The sequence below is a fragment of the Dermacentor andersoni genome, chromosome 1, assembly GCF_023375885.2.
Source record: "Dermacentor andersoni chromosome 1, qqDerAnde1_hic_scaffold, whole genome shotgun sequence".
In the NCBI taxonomy this organism is placed as follows: Eukaryota; Metazoa; Arthropoda; class Arachnida; order Ixodida; family Ixodidae; genus Dermacentor; species Dermacentor andersoni.
Genome location: NC_092814.1, coordinates 301,774,174 through 301,799,972, shown reverse-complemented (window position 1 = coordinate 301,799,972; position 25,799 = coordinate 301,774,174). Strand labels below are relative to the sequence as shown.

Sequence of the window (25,799 nt, the reverse complement as noted above, 5' to 3'; positions counted from 1 at the left end):
CGCGGCACGAGCAGAGTGCGGTGCAACGCGTTTGATGAAACACTGAGCAATAACAGTGGCCCCGTGACGCAAGCGACGCGGAATTACGTAGGACTCGGCCTTCAGGGGACGCGCAAGTGAGAGTGCGTTCGCATTCACGGCCCTTGATTGGGATAGATGCTTTAAGCTCTCTTTCGCAATTTATTCAGGTGAGAATATCTAGCGGTAGGCCGCGATGCAAGATGAGCTTGGGAGAAGCTTACTGGGAACACCGGAAATTCTGGAAACGTCTGTCTAATGGAAGGCTGTTCTTATAAATATTGCCACTTCCGGGAGTACTAAAAAGGGCTAAGCGAATTCATATCCCAACTTACTGTCACAACATAAGCTAAAGCTAAAGTTATACGCAAAAAACATCACTTTCGGAAGCGCACAGCTGGTATAAAGGTATTAAAGATTGTTGAACGCTGCAGTGAGGACGAGGTCGTTGCAAAAAATTAATTCCACGGAAGCTAAACCGAGCTAATCAAAGAAGCGGCGAAGCCCTGAATCTGAAAAGGATCGTGGCAGCGATGAAGTGTGTTGTGGGCTTAACCAAAGCGCTTGATATTAATTTTCACTCAATACTCCGTGCGTGGTTTGCGCGTCGCTGTCTGTGGCGAGATTCTACGGCTCCTGTAAATAATTACGCCCCATCTGCGGAGTTACACACCAAAAAAAGAAAAAAAAAATACGAAGTCGTTCGATTGTAGCAGAAGGGAGAACTTGGCAAGGCATAAGAAGTCCATAAGTAACCATCGTTCATCGCGTAGTTATTTTCATGTTAATCATCACCTTTGTGCACTTGCGTGTGACCTAACACTGGATCAGTAGAATTCAACCGAGTTTAGAAACACCACGGCTTCAGGCTGTGGATACTAATTCACATCTGGCGTCCCACGAGGTGACTGCACCTTTCTAGCCGGTCTACGGCTACGTTTAAATGAACCCAGGAACGTTCGGTCAAGCGAGCTTGTCGGATCGAAAACCAGGGCCGCTATCTTGTACACGTTCGAAAAGCCGCCGTTCGATTTCGCCTCGCGCGATTGCCCAGGCTGCGCCGATATCGCGGCCTAGGCCAGTCTAGTCCAATCGCGTGAGGCAAAATCGAACATCGGCTTTTCGAACATGTACAAGATAGCGGCCCAGTTGTCGGTTTCATGTAAATGCCAAGGCTGGGGGGATATAAAGTAAAACAAGTCCATTCTCACTTGATTTCAATCTCCCGTTATCAAATTTACGTAACTGCCAGCGCATTAACCGGGCGTTGACCCTTAGCATTGTTTCTACAGCCGAATCAAACACTCTTCACGTTTATAGGAGGTCAATTTTGCTTGCTTTCAGATCGAATAGCATTGTCTGCCTTGACAGGTTTTGTTTATCTAATCATCTGACAAGAGGGGAGGAGAACGCAGAGTATACAAGGTTTCGGTGGGGCAGAGCTGGTACTTTAAAGTAGATAACAGGGGGAAGAAAGTGATTTGGGCGTCGGCGTCTGCTCCACTTCCTCCAGCTTAACTTGCGGTGGATGGCCGAAAATCGCGGCGGCATGCAGCGGAGAGTTAAAAACGCCGCTAAAACATATCTTCAGAAAAGAATACTTGGCATCGCGATGTCGTATACGTGACTAAAGGTCTCGACAACGTTATGCTGCCACGTGAATTTTTTTATTACAAGCAAAGAAATTCATTCGTGCCGGCAGCTCCGAATAACCAGCGGCAGAGCGATCGGCAGGCAGCCATCTTCTATTTCTTTGTAAACGAAGCCAGTCTGAGGCTATTACGAAAAAACAGATCAGTTTTATTCGGCATATTATTGCATATTTAGTGCCTAGACGTCATTTTGAGGTGGTGAGATTTCCCGGATTTGTGACGTCGTGTGACAGACTGGCTAAGTGGGCGCAGAAGGAAACCATTTAGACCAATAGCGGAGGGCTAATGGCGAAAAAGGCGTAGAATCGGAAATATATTTTTTTTACCTTTTGTTCAACCCAATCCTGCAAAATCAGTGTGTAGACGTCATATCAGATGGATGGCTTTCGTAGTTTTTCTCATGCCGCGTGAGAGACATGCGAAGTAGGAGTGGCCCCGTTAATATTTTACCAATCGTCGATAGAAACCATTAGAATAACTACGTTAGAGCGCCCATGGTCAGCTCACCTTCTGACTCGACCAGCTAATGTCGAGTTCATCTAAACCATGCAGGCTTATGGCTTAAAGTAGGATTTTCAAGCGCGCACTTCTGCGTCAGTGAAAGCGCCAAGAACACCCTATTTTTCATTTGTTGGTCCGGTGAAACGATCGGGCACCTTCTTAACGAGCGCCCTCGTTTTAACTAGAACTCAGAGCTCTCCTGCACCTTAGACCATCCGGACTATCCCTCACTCACAGAGACAACAGTCTAGAAGGAACTAGAATATGCAATCAATTGGGAGTGGGGCTATACTGTACAGTCTGATGTTGCACGTCTGTATCTGACAGACACCGTGTGTGACGATGCAGCACCTTCAAAGACTGACAGAAGGCCACGGAGTCTATTTTCCATCCGTACCTCTGCAGCTTTTTTTAACACGACAGCGTTAAGGTGCTCGTGTCGCAGAAACACCGGTGTCGCCGGTGTCGACGCCGTTGGAATCCTGGAAGGCAATTCATAAATAAAAACAACTTGCAAGGTGGGCTGGGTGGGAAACGAACCAGGGTCTCCGGAGTGTGAGACAGAGACGCTACCACTCAGCCATGAGTTCAATGGTTCAAATCGTGACAAAAGCGCCTCTAGTGAATGCGGTGTTGCCTTAGAAACGTGTCGTAGAAAGTTATACTGCGGTGTATATCGGTAATTATAAGCATGTAAATTACAGAAGTCGCAGTTAAATGAGTAGCGAAGTAAGTTTCCGCTACATTTCTTCTGCGCATGGCGCACACGCAGAGCCATCTTGCGGCAAACACAGAAGACCCCCTCCTCGCAATGTACAGTCGAGCGGGATTGGAAGGTTATCGCGCGAGCGTCAACCAGCCCAGCACTCCAGGCACCTGGCGGCCGGTTTCGGGACAGGAAAAATCATGATTTCGCACTCTTCTCTCCCTCGTTCGCTGTTACATACAACAACCCGCGACAAACTCCACCGCCCTTTCTCTCTATTCTAAGCTTTCCATTTGTTGCGATAAAGTGTGGACTTGGTTACCTCGTATCTTCGCGGGCTTAAGCTCATGTTCTTGGTCACCCATTCTTCCTGGCTCAGCAGCAATGACGTTACATAGGCTAGATACAGCTTCGTATTTCAGATAATACCGAAGAATACGTCGTGCGCACTACGATCACTGCCTGTTCGCAGAACTAAAAAAAAAGAAAAAGACAGAAACTGATAGCCCAGCAGGGAGTGACGGCTGCTGAAGGAACAGCAAAAAGAGTGAGGGAAGCAGGCCTGATACCTCCCTTCATAGAGATAGTAGAACAACTCTAGAGGAAAAGCTGGGCCGGAAAAGTGGGAACCTCTAGGGCGCCGCCCTGTTGCTACTGGTCCATGTGGCCAGCGCAATTACTATTGGAAGAGCTGAAAACAGGTACAGGTCACCTTATGCTTTGTCATCTAAAAACGCATACCTGATGGCTTTATGAAGATGGTGCGTTAATATTAAGTTTACAGAAAGCGATCGCTAAGTCAGTGACTTATGTAAATCACGATGTACGCATTCATGCAATAAAGGATAACGCGAATTTCGGTTTCGAATCTGTTTTTTGGATGCGTAGTAGTTTCGTACAGTTTAGGTTTGACATGCGGTCGCGCGTCGACATCGGATGCTATGGCACACTCGTGCCTTATGTGCCGCCGAAGCTCCGAAGTGCTCTGGCATATACCTTCACATGTAAGTAAACGAATGTATCTCCTTGTTGAGAATATCACGCGGGTAGGAAGCTCTTGTGGTGCATCACAATCGTTTGAGAAGCGTCACAGTAGAGCATTTTTCTACATGCGGAGCGGTGTTTTTATTTGCAGGTTTCCCTTCAGTAGGAAATTGCTGGACAGGTGGACCAGCGCACCGGAATTGTATTGGCGAAGCCACAAGCAACTCATAGAATCTGTTTAATTGTTGCACTTTGGACAATCATGCTTCTACAAAGGCCACAGCAGAAAAACAGCCTGATGCCGAGTATTTCTGTGCCACGAAGTAATCAAGAGGCGAGTGCCTAATGCGGACGAAATCGAGTGCATCGAGACTTAGAACGACAGAAAGCTGAGCTAGTTGGTAATGATTCATTATGCAAAACAGAGGTGAGGCGTGCAGACAGGACACAAGAGTAGAGAAGTGGGCGGCGCTCGTGTTGTCCACTTCTCTACTCCTGTGTCCTGTCTGCACGCCTCGCCTCCGTTTTGCATAACGAGTGCATCAACCCACATGGTAATAGCGTAGGCGTTTTATTAACTGTGCAATATTTTCAACACTTCCTTGCATGCCATTTCATGTGGCATATCTTTTCTGGTCACAAATTGGTGCAGCGAATCTATTTGCATGATCGACTCCGGGCCTGTGGGACCGTTCACTTGCACTTGATGCTGAGTCTTTTACATGTATCCATAAACTGCAGATATGCCCATCAGATCCCTGCGAGCATTTTCAAAATTCAATTATTTTAGACAACAGGCACATATGCAATACTGACATAATCTCAAATACCACTAAGCAGCTGAGACACATTTTTGTTGACCATACTCGCCGGTAAAACAAGTAGATCATGTGGACAGCTCCAGCTCATTTTCCTTAAATAAGTGTGTACAAGGGGTATGCAAAAATAATTTTTTTCTCGCGCACCGATTATTTTGCTGTACAAGCAAGAGAACCCCCCACGTTAGTGTAACGTATCTTGTACATCACACTAATATGTGCTTTAATTTACCAAGTTAGACGAGTTACCTTTATGGCTCATTCAGTCAAATCACACTGCAAGCTGCATTCATCAATCTTCAATTGGATTTTGCAAATGTTTAATGAAACATGTTTCCCTTTTATGTAGATATGCAGTGGCAAGTCCTTCTGTGTGTTCCAAAGGTAAAATTTAAGCTCTAAATTAAAGAAGACATTTCTAGTCAGAAACAAGCAAAAATGGTGAATGCAGAGTTCAGAAGCCCCAAGGTACAGAAATTATGAGAAGTGTCGAATGATTGTAAGAAAAGAGTCGTATTTGAAACTGCAAGACTTTAGTGGAGGTCAAGCAAGTCAATATAGGTAGAATAAAAGCACTTCTTGTTGGGCTAATACTCTGCAAAATTATGCGAGTGAGGGGATGTCAAACAATGGGTCAGGAAATGCATTGTTTTTCTGCAAAACAAAAGCTGATTGCCATTGCATAAGTCACTTTAGTATCATGAGACTGCTCCTTGATAAATTCAGAAATAAACCAAAATACAGGACACGCAAAAATAAAACAATTTAATGATGCTCTCTCCACACTGGCATAAATAAAAACAAACACATAACATCTAATGTGAACATATCAGACGCCTTGTGAAACACTAAAGGAAAAATTCAGTTTCGAGCTATGGCACTTGCCGCATAGATGTGGGGGACCTTGTACTAATAGTGATAGTTACCACTGCATTTAGAAATTGAAAGCATACATGCAGAAAAGGATGATTCGTTATATTTTTGGCTACCATTTCAAATGCCTCCACCACGTGTTACAATGCTGCACGCAGCCATACTAAGGATCTCGCAGCAACACCTGCAGGTAAAAAGCAGAAGCAGTTAAAGTGCTGGTGTGTACTGGACACTATGTTTGAAAACTTTTAGGCAAGAAGAGTGCAAGAAGCAGACATAACAACTGCATTTATTTCCATAATTCCCCATTTGAATGGCCTTTTCTTTTTGCTTAGACAATGCCTGCACCTAGCCACAGCCGCTCCCTCATACAGACTTCGCAAGCCAAGAGGCCGTGGAGGCAAATGCAGGTAAGAGGCAAGAAGCAATAGCACTGGTATCGACATTCATCTAATTTCTTCTTCTTTCGTTAAGGCAGCCAGCACACCTCGAACAGCCACCTTGACTGCGGGTGTGTCACCCTAGTCGCCAAGGAAACATTTGAGGGAAAGCGACAGGCAATGTGAACAGCCACTTCTCCATGTAAATGATAGTGTTTCTCTCGGATGACTGCTACGCCTCGCCTCGCCAGCACACTTGTGCACAAAGATGCCGCGGAGGCACGTGCAGGTCAGAGGCAAGAAGCAGTGGTACTGGTGTCGACATTCACCGAATTTCTTTTTCTTACACTGAGGCAGCCAGCAGACCTCGAACAGCCACCTTGACTGCGGGTGTGTCAGTAGATTCCTGTTGTACATATGCTCATAATAAACTTCAGTAAACTTGAACTTGATAATAAACTTGAAGGCAAATGGGACATTGATGCATTGTTTTTTTGAACATTTATTGTACACATACGTTATACTTTGCAGTGCTACAGAGCGTATTTTGAAGCTTCCCCCTATATTTTGCACCTTTAATTATGTATGTGTTGTGTGGCCCTCAGTGCAGTTCATGTTGTAGCAGCTGCTTTGTCTGTGTATCGCACATTGGCTTAAGCTCGTGATATCCACATACTTCTCTCACATATACAAAATCAAGTTCTATGTAGTCCTCAGTGTTACAATAAAAAATGAAAGTAAACAATCCGAACATGGAATTGTGTTTATTATAGTGATTCCTATGTCAATTACTGACAAACTGACAACTTGAACTGGTCAATCCATCCATAGTCTCCTCTATTTTTCAAAAATAAAGGAGGCTGTGATCCGTCATGACAAGGAATTGCATGTATACATAAAGGGGTATGTGTGTGTGTTTGTAGTGGGAGGTATAGGATTAGGGCAGTACGAAAAAATGTACCAACACCGTCCTCTAGACCCATTCCGTTAAGGTACCGTAAGAAAGCGTATTATGAATAAAGTTCATACAACCAACTCTGATATTACTACACACGCCAGGCGGCGCGAGCTACATTTGCCATGACGCATTCGCGACTGCACCGGATGCCCTCCATATTATTCCCGTTAATCGTGCTCACTGCACCGAGGCAAAATAAAATCATGGGCGCAGATGCCTTTAAAGTATCTCGACCTTGCGAGGCACTGCTGCACGTGCCAGGGGAGCTGTCCGTGCGAACACTCCCTGGCACACACCTGCCTCGGCGGCCCCAACCTACGTACCGTTCTGCTTCGAGCTTTGAACCCCCCACCGTCCCTTGGGTGCCCTGGAGTTCCTGCGCCGCCTGCTTTATTATAATCTCAGCTGCTCTCCTGAGACTTCCGTTTGTCGGTTACATGTGGCCTACAGCTGGATCAGTACTTATAATAATTTAAAAAAAACGATCTATCGTCGCGACAATCGATCGCGAAAGCGGCTTTTGCAACATACCGCGCCCGTGCGAAGAGAATTACGGAACGCCGACGAGGAATCTGACCACAGCTTCGAGCCCGTAACCTCGTCGAGTGACACCCCTGCAACAGGCGTGACCGCTGAAAACCGCATACCGCCGGAAACTTCAACAGGATCATCCCTCGGTTGCATAACTGCCACCTGTACGGCCAACATGGACCACACCGTCCCGCAACATAGAATAAAGAACCAACTTATAAAGCCCAAACACACTGCTGCACGCACACATCACGACACAAGCGAGACGCCATGCTGCTACGCTGCCACGGTTGCCGGATTAAAACTGACTACTGTCACCAAGTCTAGCAAGCGTCTCAGGAGCTGGCAACCTCGGCGCGCAGCAACATGGCGGCGCTCTTGCGGTTCCCGATTTCAATGCATGGGCCCTATGGGTAGCTTGTCCACTAGAGTCAGTATAGTAACTCTATGCCTGCCTCGCCTCGCCAGAGAATTCTGGGCCATGGCGCTGTTCGCGTTCCCGGTCGACGCTCGCGCGATAACCTTCAAATCGCGTTCGACTGTACGGCGCTGCCCCGACAGACGGCGCCCCACTCGCCCGCTTCTCCCCTTCGTCTCGTCAAGAGCATGCCGAGCGAATGAGTGGGCGGTGCGAACGGGGTACGATAACGCTATCGCGTTCGACTCTTGAAGGCGAAGCTTAAGCGTCCTCAATTTTTTTCACTCATAGTTCGAGACACTTTCCTGTAGATTTATCCCTGACACTCCATTCTGTCTTTTGCACAGTTTTGTGAATGGAACGTATTTTGGACGAAACGTTTCGTGAATGGAACGCGTAGTTCAAACGCGAGGAACGCGTGAGAATTCCCTTGCTCACACGCGAAGCCCTAAATTAATTAAATTATGGGATTAAAAATTAAATTATGGGGTTTTACATGCCAAAACCACTTTCTGATTATGAGGCACGCCGTAGTGGAGGACTCCGGAAATTTCGACAACCTGGGGTTCTTTAACGTGCACCTAAAGCTAAGTACACGGGTGTTTTCGCATTTCGCCCCCATCGAGATGCGGCCGCCGTGGCCGGGATTCAATCCCGCGACCTCGCGCTCAGAAGCCCAACACCATAGCCACTGAGCAACCACGGCGGTGCGAAGCATTCGAAATTTAGGGGAAAGCTTAAAAATCACTAATAGCAAACGAAGGTAAACGCTCTTTTTTTTCGAGGCTTCTGCGACCACCTGAGAAGCTGGAGCATGCCGCAATTCATGGCGCCGCCGTTGTGATTTACACGTCTCGGTGAGTGAAGACAACATTCGGAGAGTAAGGGTGGCCTAGAAAATCCCGTAGGGTGCTTTCGCAGCGCTTTTCCTCGACACTGAGAGTGGCGTTAGCGGGAGAAGAGCAACGGAGCGCGAGGCATAATCCGATGATCGATGTCATGATCCAATTGTTGCGGGGTCGAAACAAAGGAGATTGGCCGAGGCTCCACCTCGGCCGACAATCCTGTCTGCAGCTCCAACATCAAAAAAAAAAAAAAAAACGTAAGAGCTCGTTAGCGCGCTAGACGTGTATCGTTCCACGCCTATTATTAACGTCTGAAAGGACAATCCTTTTTTTTTGTCTCAGTAAAAACGTCTGCATCGCAGATATAAGTACTTTTAAACGGGAACTATGCAGAATAATGACGTGAACTTGTATCAGTATATTACCTTTATATAATACCAAAATGGTCACTTTCACCGTGAGAAGAGACTTGATAAGCGGAGAAACACACACACACAAAAAAAACGAAAGACTGGGCGGCGACGCCTCGTTGAATTTTTCGCATCAACTCGCGCCGACGCCAGATATTTTGACAGCCGCCGCTCCCGCCATGTTTAATTTGCCACCGATAAAGATGGAATAGATTGCGTTCTTAAAGAGGCTAAAAGTGGATATTTTAGAGGACATTCGCTGAACCACAACAGCCCATAATACGAAACTATACTTTGAAATCCCCGACTTCACGCTGGCGTATCGGTGCTGCGGTTTCGGTGCAACATTGAAAAACACAACTTTAAGCTTCATGTTCCCTTGATTGTTGAATGCTAAATAAACATATCGGAATGGTAAAGAAAATAAAGCGCTTAAAGAATAATTTATGACAATTTATTTATTTTGTGTCCGTGAAGCATTTAGAGTCCGTTTAAACGAGCTGCTTCTAAGGGTAAATTCCTATTTTCATTCAGAACTGACCTTATATAAAGAACATTTTTACAAAAATCCGTCAAAGGACATCGAACTGTTTCTAAGTGCGAACGCAGCCACTGCAAATAGAACATCCAAGACTAGTCTCACAACGTTTGCTACCTCTGGTTAATATCAGTGGGCTCATTACGACAAACTTAAACACGCCTCTAGCACGAAACAATGACTTCGTATCCACATATTTTTGCGCAGTTAAATGTCTGCCTTGGCAGTTTAACCACCCCGCATCCATATGGCAGCCTGTACAATAGATACTATTGCAGAGATGCTGACTGCAATAGGAGGAGCACGCAGAGGAGGAGTAGATTTTAATGGAGAGAAAGGAGGAGAGGTCGGCCTGGAGAGCGTGTCTCTAGCCTGCTACTCCTCACTGGGGAATGGGGAAGTGGGAGAGCACGCAGAAGTGTAGGGGCTTCGGTGGGGCCGAACTAGCACAGTGAAAGTAGGTAACTGGATTAGGGGGCTGGTGCCGGCGTGTGGGATTGGCCCACTTGCCCTTCCTTAGCTTGCGGCGGCTGGTCCAAAATCACAGCGGGATGCAGAGCAAGGTTGCCGCTAAAACGATTAAAAAGTCAGCAGAGCAATGTAGTAACCGGGCCTAAAGGGCTCGATGCCATTATACTGCCACGCAAAAATATTTATTGTATGCGTATAAATTCATGCTCCCCGGCAGCTCCCAGTAGCCAGCGTCCAAGTGATCGGTTGACAGACATGTTCTTCTATTTCTTTCCGAACGCGGCATTCTCCGACTTTTCCGGAAAAAAAAAATCAGTTTTGTTCGGCATATTAATGGCGTCTTTAATGCGTACACATCACTTTGACGCGATGACTTTCTGCAGTTTTGCGACTTAACGTGAGACACCCGCGTAGTGGCCCAAGCCCGAAAATTTTGGACCAATAGCTGATGGTTAATGCCAAAAAAAAAGGGGGGGGGGGAGGACTCGTCAATAAATATTTTTCCTTTGTTTGGTCTAGCGATGCATAATCACTGTTTACGCGTCACGTCCTATTAGATGGGGAGTTGTCGCGGTTTTCTTAACGTTGCGTGACATAGAAGCAATATGGGGCTGGCCCGAAATATTTTTGCCTAATTGCGGAGGGCTGGCTCCAGCAATGGAATAGAAGCATTCTGTAGCACTCTATAGCATATATTCAAATGCGTAGATATGTACACCTTCGCGGCCCCTGAGATAGAGGTGGTCGCCCGGGCACCGTTAATAATAGAGATAATAGGAATGATGACTAATAAACTTTGAAGCGTCAGTGAGATCAGTGGCAGATTATTCTGGCGTGGCGACCAACGTGACTTACACTTTGGCTTTTCTGCACAAGGAGAGGACGGGATCCACTTTTAAGGTTTCCTTGGTTCTTCCTTTTCCCCCAGTAAGGCTTTGCACAATCCCGCACCACGTCACCTCTACGTAAGTTGTGTTTCATTTTACGCTTTACTTCTCGTACGAGGAGTCGCCTTTACACCCCTTCAGATCACACAGCGAACAACATTAGTCGAACAAGGAATGTCACTGCAGGCTACGCTTCGACAAGTGGACTTGCCTTCGCCAGGGGGAAAATAACTCTCCTCTTTTTCGAAACGCTAGCTCAAGGGCATCTCTTGCTCTATACTACTATTAATAACTTTAAGCCTCCAACATCCGGTGAACCTGTCTGGAATTCAGTTTAATTATGGACCACCGGTAAGATTACGAAATAAAGGTACCGCCCGCTACTTGAGACTTGGAGCAGTGTTTTCCTAAGTCCGACCTGCCGTTGCATAGGGCGTCCTCGAGAGTGCTGAAGGACGTCTGCTAACACAGTTACAATAAAGGAACGACGTTGACAAGCGTGGAGAGAGCAGAAGTGGAGCAAGTCACTTGTGACGAACCGGAAGCACATAGCACAGCTGCGTACATATATCGGACATGATGACAAGCCTATTTCGAGATGAAAAATTTCGTCTGCAGGCAGGAACAAATGAAACGTGGTGCACACCCTGGTGACCATACGTTTCCCCTTTGTCCTCGTCTGCTAGTGCTAACGTGCAAAGTCATGCTCTGATGTTGTATGTAAAACGCGCGAAGCGATTCGATGAAGAAAATGACTCGACAGGAAACAGCGCTCTGTTTATTTATTTATGGTTTGTTGCTCCGCGCAATTTTTTTTTCAAATTGATTCGAGTCTTCTACACCATAACACGGCATGAACCAACTTGTCCAGCAACAAGTAGTGTGTAGAGAAAAAAAAAACGTTAGAGCGAAAGCCGACAAAGGCATCTTTCTCTCTGTCTATTTTTGCGTCAAATGTCTTTCCACATGAATCAATACCAACTTGGTCAATTCACTCTTCCTGTTCAAGTAATATGTACAAAGTGAGTGGAAAGCTATTTACACAATGGATGCGTCAGATAGGAAACAGCACGAAAACAGTACACGACATTCGACTCCAGCAAAAAGAAAAAGCGGCACTTTCGCCCGAAAGGCGAAGTACCGATGGCAATATCATATTAGTGGAAAGCTATAAGAAGTTGTGATAGCAGTTTTATCGGTCGTATAAACTTGTAAACATAGGCATACTAACTAAATTAACAAGCATGGTGTCACGCGCGCACAAGCAAACATGAACACATCTCACTCAATGACCGCGGAAACTCGCCGTCAAAACGCTCGAGTGAGGAAGAGCAGCAGCAGCAGCGAGTGAATTGACCTTCGTGCTGCGTCTCGCATCAACGCGAAATAAGCCGCGTAAATGCAGCGAGCGGAGGACCCTGTGCCCGTTGCAGATGGCTTTCAAGATACAGCGTCCGGGAAGACGGCATGCTTTCTGCGCGCTTCTCTCTCTCGCGTGTGCGAGATTGAACCTCGATCGTCGGCTCATCCTCGCACGCTTTCACTCGAACATACAGCGTTCGGCGCGCGATTTTATCGCCCTTGGATTTTATGCGGAACCTCACGGCGACGACAGAAATGCGCCTGGAGTGTCCATATAACTTGTATCGCAATAATAAAAATCTGGGTATTTACGTGCCAAAAACAACGATCTCATTACGAGGTACGCAGGCTCTCTTTAATGAGCCTTTTCAGAAAAGCGCGCTGCAGTACCTTGAGCGGCGGCCGCAAGCGCTCCCTCCATTGGTGGTGTTGTGATCGGCCATTCCCCCTTGCGACACCCGCCGGTCACGACTCGCGCGATGAAGGTAACGGACGACGGCTGCTTTAAAATGGTTCTCAAAACGGATGATTTATGACCAGCGCGGGAATACCTCGTTCAAGAGAGGTTTGAGCAATTAGCATGGACACGGCGGTGGATCACTTGTTAGCCGCACAAATTGGAATGTCCAAGCCGGAGATGCGGTCAGGACAACGATACGGCCATCACCTGTCAGCCGCACAAATTGGCATGTCCAAGCCGGGGACGTGGTCAGTGCAATAATACGGTCATCAACTGCCAGCCGCCCAAATTGGCATGACCTGTTAGGATCGGCCTGCAGCTATTTCAGCCCGCTGCACGTGGTCCAATCCAACCGGACGGGGCGCACTTCAGAGAACTGCGAATAACCGGCAGCCACGTGGCGCGGGGACAGCTCAGGAGAGTTCTCGAGGGGAGGTAATTGGCGGAACCTCCCCATGAGCTTTTCGAGACGCCAGACAATGTGCTACTCGGCCGCGTCCCCCGGGCTGGCTCAGAGTTCTACGAAGCCCCTCTGACGTCGGCTCCGGACCATTACACCTGTGCGGCACCAGCAACTTGTGCAGCACGTGTATGTGAGCCCGCCTCCTCCAAAAGGGCGGGTCATCTTCAATGACGTCGAACTATGACGCCGAGGGGAGTGCTTATAAGCAGCGATTGTCGGCTGCTAGAATGTGCTCGTTGTCGTGCTAGAGATGTACCAGTGAGCTGCGTGCTCGTTGTCATGCTCGAAATGTACTAGTTAGCTGTGTGCTCGTAAGCTGTTTGCTGTATGTTAAGTCTTGCGGGCTCCATATGGGAGTCATGCTAGACTCTCGATGTATGTCTTGTCTAAGATGTAAATAATGTAAATAAATCCTGTTCACCGAGTTCCTCTCTACGACCGGCAACTCCTTCAAATGGTGGCAGCGGCGAGATCGTCCGACGACTCCTACATCTGGTTGACAGCAGTGGGATCGTCCGACAACTCTTACAGACCACGCCGGGGACGGAGTCAGTGTACGATCGGAGTCAGCGCACGCTCCGCCTTTCCCTGTTTGTGTCCAGTGACGTGCGTGCGTTTGCGATAAAGCCAGGGTTGCCAGATTGGGCTATTAATAGACAAATTGGGCTACTTTTTGTCCGAGTTGGCGTCAGAATTTTCCTTTTGGCTATGTGGCTATTTTTGGGGTATACATCTTTTTCCTTTGTAAAAAAAAGGTAAAACTAGTTAAGCAGAAATAAAAAGCACACTGGAATCAAAATGGAGACGACAGCAGGTTAAAGAAATTGAGCGCGTCTGCTACAAAATCAAAACTTGCAAGTTCTATGTGAGAGAACTCATATGCATGTCAAAAGGTCAAGGATCGCGTTCTTTTGGTAACTTTAATTAAGAAAGCTGGCCTCAGGAAACACGTCTCCATCCGCGAACTAACGCTACCGGCGCGCGCGCTCCGGAGAACATTGACTGTTGATGTCTCCGCATGTGAGCTTTCGGTGTCCTACCATTTAAGCATGAGATGCTTTTAGCTCCCGTTGGCGATGCGCCGCGGGTGACCTCGGCGCCAGAACGGAGGAAGAACATCGAGGGAGAACCTAACCGAAATTTGCCGAATTTTCTGCCTGCCGCATGGCGCCTACGTGCACTCTTGGACAAGATATATACGTCCTTTGGGGCGTATATGTGCCACACAACGATAATCGTCATCTGCCTTGCTTGCGTTTCCTTTCTTGAAATGGCCCCACCCGCCACTTTCCTGTCGGGAATGCTATGTCATGCTGATAACGCGCATGGGAAGAGACTTGGAAGTACGGGCTCGCAGCGTTAAAGGAAGGAAATGCGGACAAGGGAGATGACGTTTATCGTTGTGTGGCAAGATAACCCAAAGAGTAATTTTGTTTTAGAGTGTGGCAATTCGCTCGGACCATTCCTGCCCAAATTGCACTTGCAATGAAGATCGTATTTGCCTTATGAATTTGCTTGCATGCCAGCGTTTCTGCACTTCTGGCGCTTGTGCAGCATCTGTTTTCATGCTGTTTTCTGCGCCGCATGGCCTCCGTGACGATGCGCGTGGAGGTCATAAGCGTAGTGAAGCGTGGAAAAGCTAATATGTAGGTAATCTTGCCGAAAATTCAATATGCTTAAGGCATGACTTCCCAGAAAGACAAAGCTTTTTGGATACTTTTGGGGTACCCAAATCTTTCGCTTTTGGCTACATTTGGGCTACTGCGGAGGCCAATTTGGCTACCTGTGGTTGGAGCAATCTGGCAACCCTGCACAAAGCTTCCTTCGGGGGGGAAATGTCAACCAACCTCCGGCTTGGTGGGACCTGATGTCATCGGTTTCCTGACGCTGGACTGGGGGAAGTGACTGAACAATGACCACGCACGGCATAAAAGGAACAACTGACGACGGGAGTAATCGGCTGCTACAACTTCTTCATTAACTTTTTTTGTATTACTTTGAATATTCTTGTACATATGTAAATATAAACGTATTTGTCAAACGTCCTGAATATCGGACCCAGCCTTACGTTCAGCTACTTCTCCACGAGCAAAGTGGATCCCACGTCTTCGGAACCCCGAGTCGCAACATTGGATGGCAGCGGTGAGATAGTCTGTGCAACGCTTCGACTTCGGCATGGTGAGTGCAAGACTTTTTCTCCTTTAGAGTTGCCAGGCTTAACGTGGTTCTTCCTGGTAACAAGGGTGTTGGAACCCTTGTTAAAAGATAGCTTGCTTGAACACTTAATTCCTTGAGAAACTTGTCGGCAAAAGAGAGTTAGCCATGGATAGGAGGAAGTTGCGCAGAACAGACTTAAACTCCATATGCGGGGAATTCGGGATTTATTGTGGGAAAGAGCTAAAGAAGTCAGAGGTCAGCGATGCAATAGAGTCAAGTGGCAGAGATGACCAGGAGATCATTGAGGTTTGGGAGGATATTCAGGGACAGAGGGAACGGGAACGCAAAAGGGAAGAGTGCCAGAGGGAACGCGAACGCGAGAAAGAAGCCGTAATAAAGTGGGACAAAGAGTACCAGAGGGAACGCGAACGCGAGAGAGAGGCCGACATAAGGCGGGACAAAGACCTTGAACTCGGAAGGAAAGCGCTTAGATCTACAGATGGCCCAAGCAGCGGCCTCTCAAAACACCGCATCCAATGCTCAAGTAGTGAAACCGCCTAAGATAAAAGACCTGCTATCCCTTTATAAAACTGGCGAAGACATCGGTTTCTTTTTGGTTAATTTTGAAAGAAGCTGCGAAGGCAAAGCGCCACGTGAGAGATGGCCTCAGGTGCTACAAACCGTTCTCTCTTGTGAAGCAGCGGAAGTGCTCGCTTGACTCTAAAAAGAAGAGGCAGCCGATTATGACAAAGTAAAAAGCGCGCTGCTATAAAGGTACCGACTCTCCGCCGAAGCCTTCCGCCGTCGTTTTAGAAATAATGTAAAACGGAGCAACGAGTCATTCACCGACTTTGCGTACAGCATGCAGTGCAAGCTCACAGAATGGCTAAAAGGCGAGGACGTTTTTGGAGACCATGACAAGGTTGTCGAGTTAATATGCATTGAATTTTTTTATTGGTCTGAACGAGGAGGCACGCTTGTGGGTATTCGGCCAGCTAGGGAAAAAGAACCTAGAGCGCACTGTAGAGCTGGCCGAAGAATTTAGTCTCTGACGAGGGGAGGAGAAAGAACGAGGGAGAGAGAGACAAGGATACAGAGAAAGAGAGGGAGGTTAACCAGAGGTACTTTCGGTTGGCTACACTGCACGGGGGGAAGGGTTAAGGGGGATAAAAACAGAACTATAGTGGCAGAGGTATATAGAAAGAAAGAGAGACGAGCACGAACAAAGCGCGTACACTATAGATCGGTAGGGGCGGCGTTCTTGAAGTCTATCGTGAAGCCCCGTAGACCGCAGGAACCTTAATAACGCGAGTAAGGCCTCCAACGCACATGTTATTTCGGAGCAGTGACCTAAAGCTTTGAGTTCTGATCGTGGACGATTGTTCAACTAGTCCAGTACTCTGCACGTCACTTGTCTCTGGGCACTATATCGCGGGCAGACAGAGATAATCTGTGTGAGCGTCTCATAGCTGTTGTATGTGTCGCAAGTGGGGCTGTTGGCCATTCCAATAAGGAAAGCATATGAACGCGGGAGAGCGGCAGAGAAACCGTACCTAGAAACTGCTAAGCGCCCCGAGCCTAGCAATCATGCCGGGCAGGCACAAAAAGGCGCGGACAAAATAGATCAGCACAAAGAGACGACCAACGTGCTCTCCCAGGCAAGGAAATAGGGGAGCAGAAAAAGAACCGAGCTAGAGCGTTCGAGGCACAGAAACCAATTGTGTGCTTTCGGAGCCACGAAACCGGGCATTTGGCGATTGGTTACCGCAAGGAAAATGTAGCTTTTTCGTTGTTAACGAACAACGACGACAACATACGTCTGCTAGAGCCTTGCTTACAAGACATGACAATAAATGGCCAAAACTGCCGCGTTCTCCGTGACTCAGCGGCTACCGTGGACGTAATCCAACCCTCGTACGTGCCCGCGGACAAGTTTACGGCGGAGTGTCATTAGGCAGGTAGCACAAGAGAATAGCGTATGTCTGCCGATGGCAAGGGTACTCATTAAGGGTGCGTTCGGAGAACTGGAAACAGAAGCCGCCGTGTCACAAAGTTTACCAAAGCAGTATGGTTACCTTTTTTCTAATCAGCCAGAGCAAATGTTGAGAGAAAGAGGTATGAGCTTTGGAGAATACACAGTACAGGCTCTCACACGTTCCAAGGCTAAAGAGATCGAAACGCCACTCCGTGTTTCAGAAAACAAGGAGGCACAGACACTCGAACACATAGGGACCGCATCGAATTTAGGAAGCGTTTCGGGCGAGGAGGAGAATAGTTCTTGTCTCCCTAGAGAAGTTAGCGAGGAACAGGAACCCTTTCTGGTGCTGCCCTGTTTGGACGACTTCCCAGAACTGTCAAAAGTGGGTTCAGAGGTCATCGCGTCAGAACAAACCAATGACGAAACGCTTCGGGAACTAAACCGGACGGTAGGGGAGGACCAGGCACGAAAAAACTTGCTTTTTCGCGGTCGCGCAGGCATCTTGTACCATCAGTATAAAGACTCGAAGTGAATGTACTATGACCAGCTTGTAGTCCCACAAAGGTATCAGGCCAAAATACTGGAGCTTTGTCACGGGAAGGGTTGGGCGGGCCATCTTGGCAATAAGAAAACGAAGGCTCGCCACGGAGAGAATTTTATTGGCCGAATTTTTTCAAGGACGTCGAGAGATTTGTGCAATCTGGTGACGTCTGCCGAAAAATCGGCAACACAGGACCGGCGGAAGGCATCTTTAAAGTTGGTGCCACTCATTACCGAGCCTTTCCGCCGGCTGGTCGTGGACGTAGTGGGTCCACTGCCGATAACGCACTCGGGGTGCCGATATATTGACCATGATATGCGCCGCCACGATGTTCCCCGAGGCGGCCCCTTTGAAGGAGCTCACCTGGCTAACATTGTTGATGAGCTACTATTTGTTTTCTCGCGAGTGCATTTTCCGGCGGAGTTGCAAAGTGATAAGGGCAGTGTATTTACCAGCGCACTCACCACAACGTTCTTGGGAAAATGTGGTATCCGAATAATACACAGCTCCGTGCGGCATCCCCAGAGTAATTCCGTCGAAGCATGACATGCCGCCCTAAAGAGAGTGCTACGAGGACTGTGCTGTTAGAAAAAAAGAGATTGGAAGGCATGTTTGCCCGCCACAATGTTCGCGCTTAGGTCGGTACCCCACGAGGCCACCAGATTTAGTCCCGGCGAACTCGTTTACGGGAGGTCGTTGACGTTATCCCTTCGCATACTGCGAGAATCTTGGGAGGGAATGGGGAGATGATACCACAGTGGTTGAGTACGTGCTGAGCTTACTCGAGAGGCTCCAGGCCTGTAAGGAGCTCGTTGAGGCGAACATGACCTCGGCGCAGTTGTCTGTACGATAAAAACTCGCGGCAACGTTTGTTTTTGGAGGGAGACCAAGTAATGCTCTTAGCACCATCTAAAGCTAACAAGCTGGCGGTTCAGTGGGAGGGCCCTGCGATGGTGTGAGAGAAGCTATCAGATACCAACTATGTGATCAAACTGCCCAGTAGGCGAAACAGGTAAAGATTGAATATCCTTGAATATCCTCGAAGAACTAGAGAGAGACATCGTTATGCCCGGACACGCGTCAGAACCCCAGACACTCTCCGTCCTGCTAGATAGGGTCACCCATAGTTCCGATCTGAATGAAGAACAAAGGCAGGAGCTTGAACAGGTACTTCAGGAATTCACGGAGGCGTTCGTAGGTAGGCCAGGGAAAACCAACTTAGTGGAACACGACATGGATTAATTTCCAACGAGCCAATTCACTCCCGACCTTACAGAGTTTCACCCCCCCAAAAAAAAAAAGAAATACCCGCACGCGAAATTCCATGAATGTTGGACATCGGTGTCATTGTCCCTTCTGAGAGCAAATATATCTCGCCTATCATATACTAGTAGAGGCTCCCGGAAAGGAGCCGAGGCCCTGCATCAATTATAGGAAATTGAATGCAATCACACGGGACTAGCTGAACCCTTATTTGCATCCTAGAAGAGAGAGTGGAAACAGTTAGCCGAGCCCAGTACGCCTCTACACTCGATCTGACACGCGGATACTGTCAGGTACCTTTGACTAAACGAGCCACTCAATACGCAGCGTTAATGTCACCTTTAGGGACGTTTCGACCGTTGGCCACGAGTTTTGGGCTCAAAAACACGCCCTATTGTTTCTCGCGGCTCATGGATTGTGTGTTCGCCGGGGCAGAGGGCTACGCAGTTCCATATCTCGATGCTATTGCGGTCTTCTCCGACAGTTGGGAAGACCACGTGGGCCACTTGCGAGACGTCTTGACGCGATTACGCGACGCTGGGCTGACTATAAGAGCCGAGAAATGTCAGTTCGGCAAGTCAGAGGTGGAGTACGTACCTTGGGCATCTTATTGGGCAAGAACACCGGTGGCCCCATGAGATAAAGCTTGCCGCCATCGATAGCTATCCCCGACGCACTACTAAAACCGATAACCGCGCTTTTCTCGGACTCGCTGGATATTACCAGCGTTATATCCACAACTATTCCAATGTCGTCAGTCCCTTAATCGATAGCTTAAGGAAAGAAGAGACGACTAAGGTACAGTGGAACTAGATCAAGGAGGGTTCTTTCCTGGCTTTAAAGAAAGCCCTAACCTCTCAACCCATTTTGAGAGCTCCGGATTATAACCTACAATTCATACTGCAGTGCGATGCGAGTGACAGGGGTCTCGGGGCTGTTCTGAGTCAGCGGGACGAAAGTGGACAAAAGCACCCGGTGCTTTTTATTAGTCAGAAGCTTACTGTACGCGATGAAGCATATAGCACTTCAGAAGAAGAGTGTGCGTGCCTTGTGTGGGCCATTCAGAAGCGTCAATGCTACTTAGCCGGCTCCCGCTTTGTTGTCGAGACGGATCACTGTACTTTGGCATGGCTCCGTGATATGTCACCCAAGAATGGTCGCCTACACCGATGGAGTCTTGCCCTACAGGAACATAATTTCGACGTCAAGTAGAAAAAGGGAAGGGAAAACGGAAATGCCGACGCGCTCAGCCTTTTCCTACTGATGGCCAAGACTGACTTGTATTCCGAACTCAGACCATTGGGTGATTTTCTTTTTGTTTTCTTCTAGTGTTATATTACTGAGTAGTTTATTGTGCGAGTTCAAGATACCTGCGTAGGTACCGGGAGTGTATTTTTTGTGTTTTAATTATTGTTGTTCATGTATGCTTTAAACGATCTCCCTTTATTTGTCGATCGCCTCAGAGCTGCGTGAGTTGAGACACGATTGAAACCAAATTGATCAAAACGTTAGTCACGCTACCATTTAAACTTGTTTAGGGTTGCTTGCTCGGCGCTCCTCCCTGGCTGCCTTTCTGGCGTTCGCTGGTTCTAACCTCGGGATTAATTATCGGAAAAGGTATGATTACCTGGCATATCTTGGAGGGGTTTGTGTGCTTGTCTTGTCGCTGCTTGGGCGCTGTGCGGATTTGATCGCTAAATGCCAATCCCCAGCCTACGACCTGCAGCCAACCCTCCCCTCCAAGATGGCCATCGGACGTGATCCTCCCGGCGAGCCTGGGACTTCGAGCCGGAGCTGAGCCTGCTGAGCAGCCAAGGCCTCTTCACGGGGGTACCGATCATCTGCCCCTTGCGAGCCCTCTTCCTGGCTGTGGATGGCTGTTGTGAGCAGGATGTATACGGTCATCACTTGCCGGCCTCACAAATTGGCGTGTCCAAGTCGGACACGCGGTCAGTGCCAGGATACGGCCATCACCTGTCAGCCACCCAAATTGGCATGACCACGCCGAGGACGGAGTCGGCGTACGCTCCCCCTTTCCCTGTTTGTGCCCAGTGACGCGCATGCGTTTACGACAAAGCTCCCTTCGGAAGGAAAGGGCAACCGACCTCCGCATTGGTGGGACCTAATGTCATCGGTCTCCTGACGCGGGATTGGGGGAAGTCACTGAACAATGACCATGCAAGGCATAACGGACGGCGGGAGTGATCGGCTGCTACAACTTCGCGAACTTTTTTTGCATTACTTTGAATTTTCTTGTACATATGTAAATGCAAACGTGTTTGGCAAACGTCCTGAATATCGGACCCAGTCTCACGTTCAGTTACTCCTCCACGAGCAAAGTGGATACCACGCCATCAAAACCGCGAGTAGCAACAGTGGCTAGGCGCAAGGCATTGTGGCAGAACGGAGCGCATTGCCCGTCGCGGCTCGCACGCTGCAGGCGAACAGGCGGGTCTCTGGCGGCAGCCAGCGCTCCGACTTCCCACAATGCCTTGGAGCTGACGCTTCTTAGTAGGTTCCTTGCAGACAGCACGTAGGGCTATGCTGGCCCTACGTTAGTCCACGCTGGCGCCTCCCAGCATGTATCGCGCCGTCAGAGGCCGCTGCGCCAGTGACAGCTGGGCTGTTTTCCCCCCCTTCGTGTGACTGATGCAGAATAATCTAAAATATAATATAATATGCATTTGGCGGAGATCTCTCATTTCTGTGGCAAGCGATTTGATTGTTAAAGTGGAAAAAAGTGTAATATATATATATATGTATGTATATATATATATATATATATATATATATATATATATATATATATATATATATATATATATATATATATATATATATATATATATATATGCATGGTGGTATGCTCCAGACCACACCGTCGGTTACACTTCGCTCCTCGAAGAGCCAAGACGTGTGTCGTGTGAGGTACTGAACACTGCAATTCAGTAAACGTGGCATAAATCATAGATCTGGGACGTCACAGAGGTGAGACGTAATGCTTACCGCATTTCTCTCGCATTTACCGCTAAATTACCATGAAATTTTTTCTGTCCCCATGTGCACGGTAGCCAATCGGGCACGTCCATGGTTAAACTCCTTGCCTTTCGCACTTCCATTATCTGCCCTTTTCTTTAGTATGTTGCACTTTTTTTGTCGGTGGCCTTCCTCATCCTCATAGGACGAGGTACGAAATGAAAGAAACCTAGCTGCGCTAGACGAGGGCAGCTTTTTCTTCGGATTCCTGATGCGTCGGGTTAAAAGATACATTTCCTACCAAACCTAAATGACAGCGATGCAGGCGAGGTGAGTTACGGTAGCCCGTGGGTTTGAACTAACTAAGGTACTCACGCAGAACTTTCGTCTTTTGAGTGGTTGTGAACCGGATTGAAAGGCAGGAGGGTAACACGCCTTCCCGAAATGAAAAATTGGCAATGACTCTTTGTTCAAAGGTTGGACATAGGTCAAGGATCCACAATAAGAAACACCTTCACATCTGTATCAGCTTTAAAGGAGGAAGTCGGATGAAACGTTTTCAAGTGGATAGGCTTTTAATAATCTGAAGAATATTTTTATTCAAATTTCCTTCCTTGCCATCAGGCGAAAGCAGACTAATAAGTATATAAATTTTCTTTATTCTTGAGACCTTCTGTGAATGTCCGGGTTGCTGCCATTTTCAACTTCTTAGATTAAAAAGTCAGTTCTGAATAATAAATTATTTCTATAAATGCGTAAACGCACACGCAACAAAAGTCCAAGTCCATTTCCCAGCATTCACTCAATGAAAATGTAGCAAGTCTATACTGTCAAGTTGTACTGATGTGAAGGATAAGGCAGTTCCAAAAGAGTGAGTCACGAATATAACTCATTATAAGGCGAGCTTGCGCTGGAAAAGAAAACACTCAAAGCACAACAATGGCTGCACGCAAAATAGTGCTTCCTCTGAACCTGATCTACGAATCAAGGCATCGGTTCATCAGATTGGAATGGTCGTACATTGCAGCGCACTCGCGAGCTCTGAAATGGGATCGAGAATGCATACGTCAGTATTCGCTCGACGCGCACAATCTGATTAGATAACTCTCTTTCGCTATTGAACCCGTGACGACATACTGAATAATTGAAATACATGGAGGCGCGTCTTGAGCTAAGCGATAACTTTGGAACAGTGGTGAGACGCTAAAGGAAGCTCACCCGTAAAGAAATATAATAACAAAGTACTGTTGCTTCAAATATTAGCTGAAATATAATGCGCGTGGTAAAAGGGATCCCCAAGACTGCACAGCGGCGCAGACATACCAAAAGTTGCAGAGCTAAACACTTTCAGATTACTCGTAGTTATTAAACCAGTATTTCGCGTGTCAATATAAGCCTGTAGTCCAGGGGCCAGTTTCATGACGGGCACTGGGACAGAGCTCATATTTCACGTGACACTGCATATGTCAGCAATAACGAAATCACGGTATTTACTTTTTTAGCTCTTAACATTAGACAGCCAAAATATATGCCGCAAACACTCATCCTAATACGTTATTACTTTTCATCCTAAGGTATATGTCCGCGCTGCTCCATCTATTGAAATTTCATAATCATCATCATCATAATCAGCCTAGTTACGCCCACTGCAGGGCAAAGGCCTCTCCCATACTTCTCCAGCTACCCCGGTCATGTACTAATTGTGGCCATGTTGTCCCTGCAAACTTCTTAATCTCATCCGCCTACCTAACTTTCTGCCTGCCCCTACTACGCTTCCCTTCCCTTGGAATCCAGTCCGTAACCCTTAATGACCATCGGTTATCTTCCCTCCTCATTACATGTCCGGCCCATGCCCATTTCTTTTTCTTGATTTCAACTAAGATGTCATTTACCCACGTTTGTTCCCTCACCCAATCTGCTCTTTTCTTATCCCTTAACGTTACACCTATCATTCTTTCCATAGCTCGTTGCGTCGTCCTCAATTTCAGCAGAACCCTTTTCGTAAGCCTCCAGGTTTCTGCCCCGTAGGTGAGTACTGGTAAGACGCAGCTGTTATACACTTTCCTCTTGAGGGATAGTGGCAACTTGCTGTTCATGATTTGAGAATGCCTGCCAAACGCACCCCAGCCCATTCTTATTCTTCTGGTTATTTCAGTCTCATGATCCGGGTCCGTGGTCACTACCTGCCCTAAGTAGATGTATTCCCTTACCACTTCCAGTGCCTCGCTACCTATCGTAAACTGCTGTTCTCTTCCGAGACTGTTAAACATTAATTAGTTTTCTGTAGGTTAATTTTCAGAACCACCCTTCTGCTTTGCCTCTCCAGGTCAGTGAGCATGCATTGCAATTGGTCTCCTGAGTTACTAAGCAAGGCAATATTATCAGCGAATCTCAAGTTGCTAAGGTATTCTCCATCAACTTTTATCCCCAATTCTTCCCACTCCAGGTCTCTGAATACCTCCTGTAAACATGCTGTGAATAGCATTGGAGATATCGTATCTCCCTGTCTGACGCCTTTCTTTATTGGGATTTTGTTGCTTTCTTTGTGGAGGATTACGGTCGCTGTGGAACCGCTATAGATATCTTCCAGTATCTTTACATATGGCTCATCTACACCCTGATTCCGTAGTGCCTTCATGACTGCTGAGGTTTCGACTGAATCAAATGCTTTTTCGTAATCAATGAAGGCTATATATAAGGGTTGGTTATATTCCGCACATTTCTCTATCACCTGATTGATAGTGTGAATAAGGTCTATTGTTGAGTAGCCTTTACGGAATCCTGCCTGGTCCTTTGGTTGAAAGAAGTCTAAGGTATTCCCGATTCTATTTGCGATTACCTTAGTAAATACTTTGTAGGCAACGGACAGTAAGCTGATCGGTCTATAATTTTTCAAGTCTTTGGTGTCCCCTTTCTTATGGATTAGGATTATGTTAGCGTTCTTCCAAGATTCGGGTACGTTTGAGGTCATGAGGCATTGTGTATATAGGGCGGCCAGTCTTTCTAGGACAGTGTTCCCACCATCCTTCAACAAATCTGCTGTTACCAGATCCTCCCCAGGTGCCTTCCCCCTTTGCATAGCTCCCAAAGCGTTCTTTAGCTCTTCCGGTGTTACTTGTGGGATTTCAAGTTCCTCTAGCCTATTCTCTCTCACCCTGTCGTCGTGGGTGTTACTGGTACTGTATAAATCTCTATAAAACTCTTCAGCCACTTGAACTATCTCATCCATATTAGTAACGATATTGCCGGCTTTGTCTCTTAAAGCACACATCTGATTCTTGCCTATTCCTAGTTTCTTCTTCACTGGTTTTAGGCTGCCTCCGTTCCTGAGAGCCTGTTCAATTCTATCCATATTATAGTTCCTTATGTCCGCTGTCTTACGCTTCTTGATTAACTTAGAAAGTTCTGCCAGCTCTATTCTATCTGTAGGGTTAGAGGCTTTCACACATTGGCGTTTCTTGATCAGATCTTTCGTCTCCTGCGATAGCTTACTGGTTTCCTGTTTAACGGCGTTACCACCGACTTCTATTGCGCACTCCTTAATGATGTCCATAAGATTGTCGTTCGTTGCTTCAACACTATGGTCCTCTTCCTGGGTTAAAGCCGAAT

General features: G+C 47.3%; 1 protein-coding gene and 1 long non-coding RNA gene across 2 annotated transcripts in view; one reads left to right on the top strand and one right to left on the bottom strand.

The window, feature by feature from the left end:
- The window catches only part of LOC126547884 (visual pigment-like receptor peropsin), a 694,884-nt gene that overhangs the window by 653,712 nt on the left and 15,373 nt on the right, over nucleotides 1–25,799 (bottom strand). The window lies entirely within an intron of this gene.
- LOC126547886 (uncharacterized) lies at nucleotides 4,316–6,408 on the top strand. Its single transcript, XR_007602807.3, has 2 exons — nucleotides 4,316–5,962; nucleotides 6,027–6,408. It is a non-coding gene; the product is annotated as an uncharacterized lncRNA (long non-coding RNA).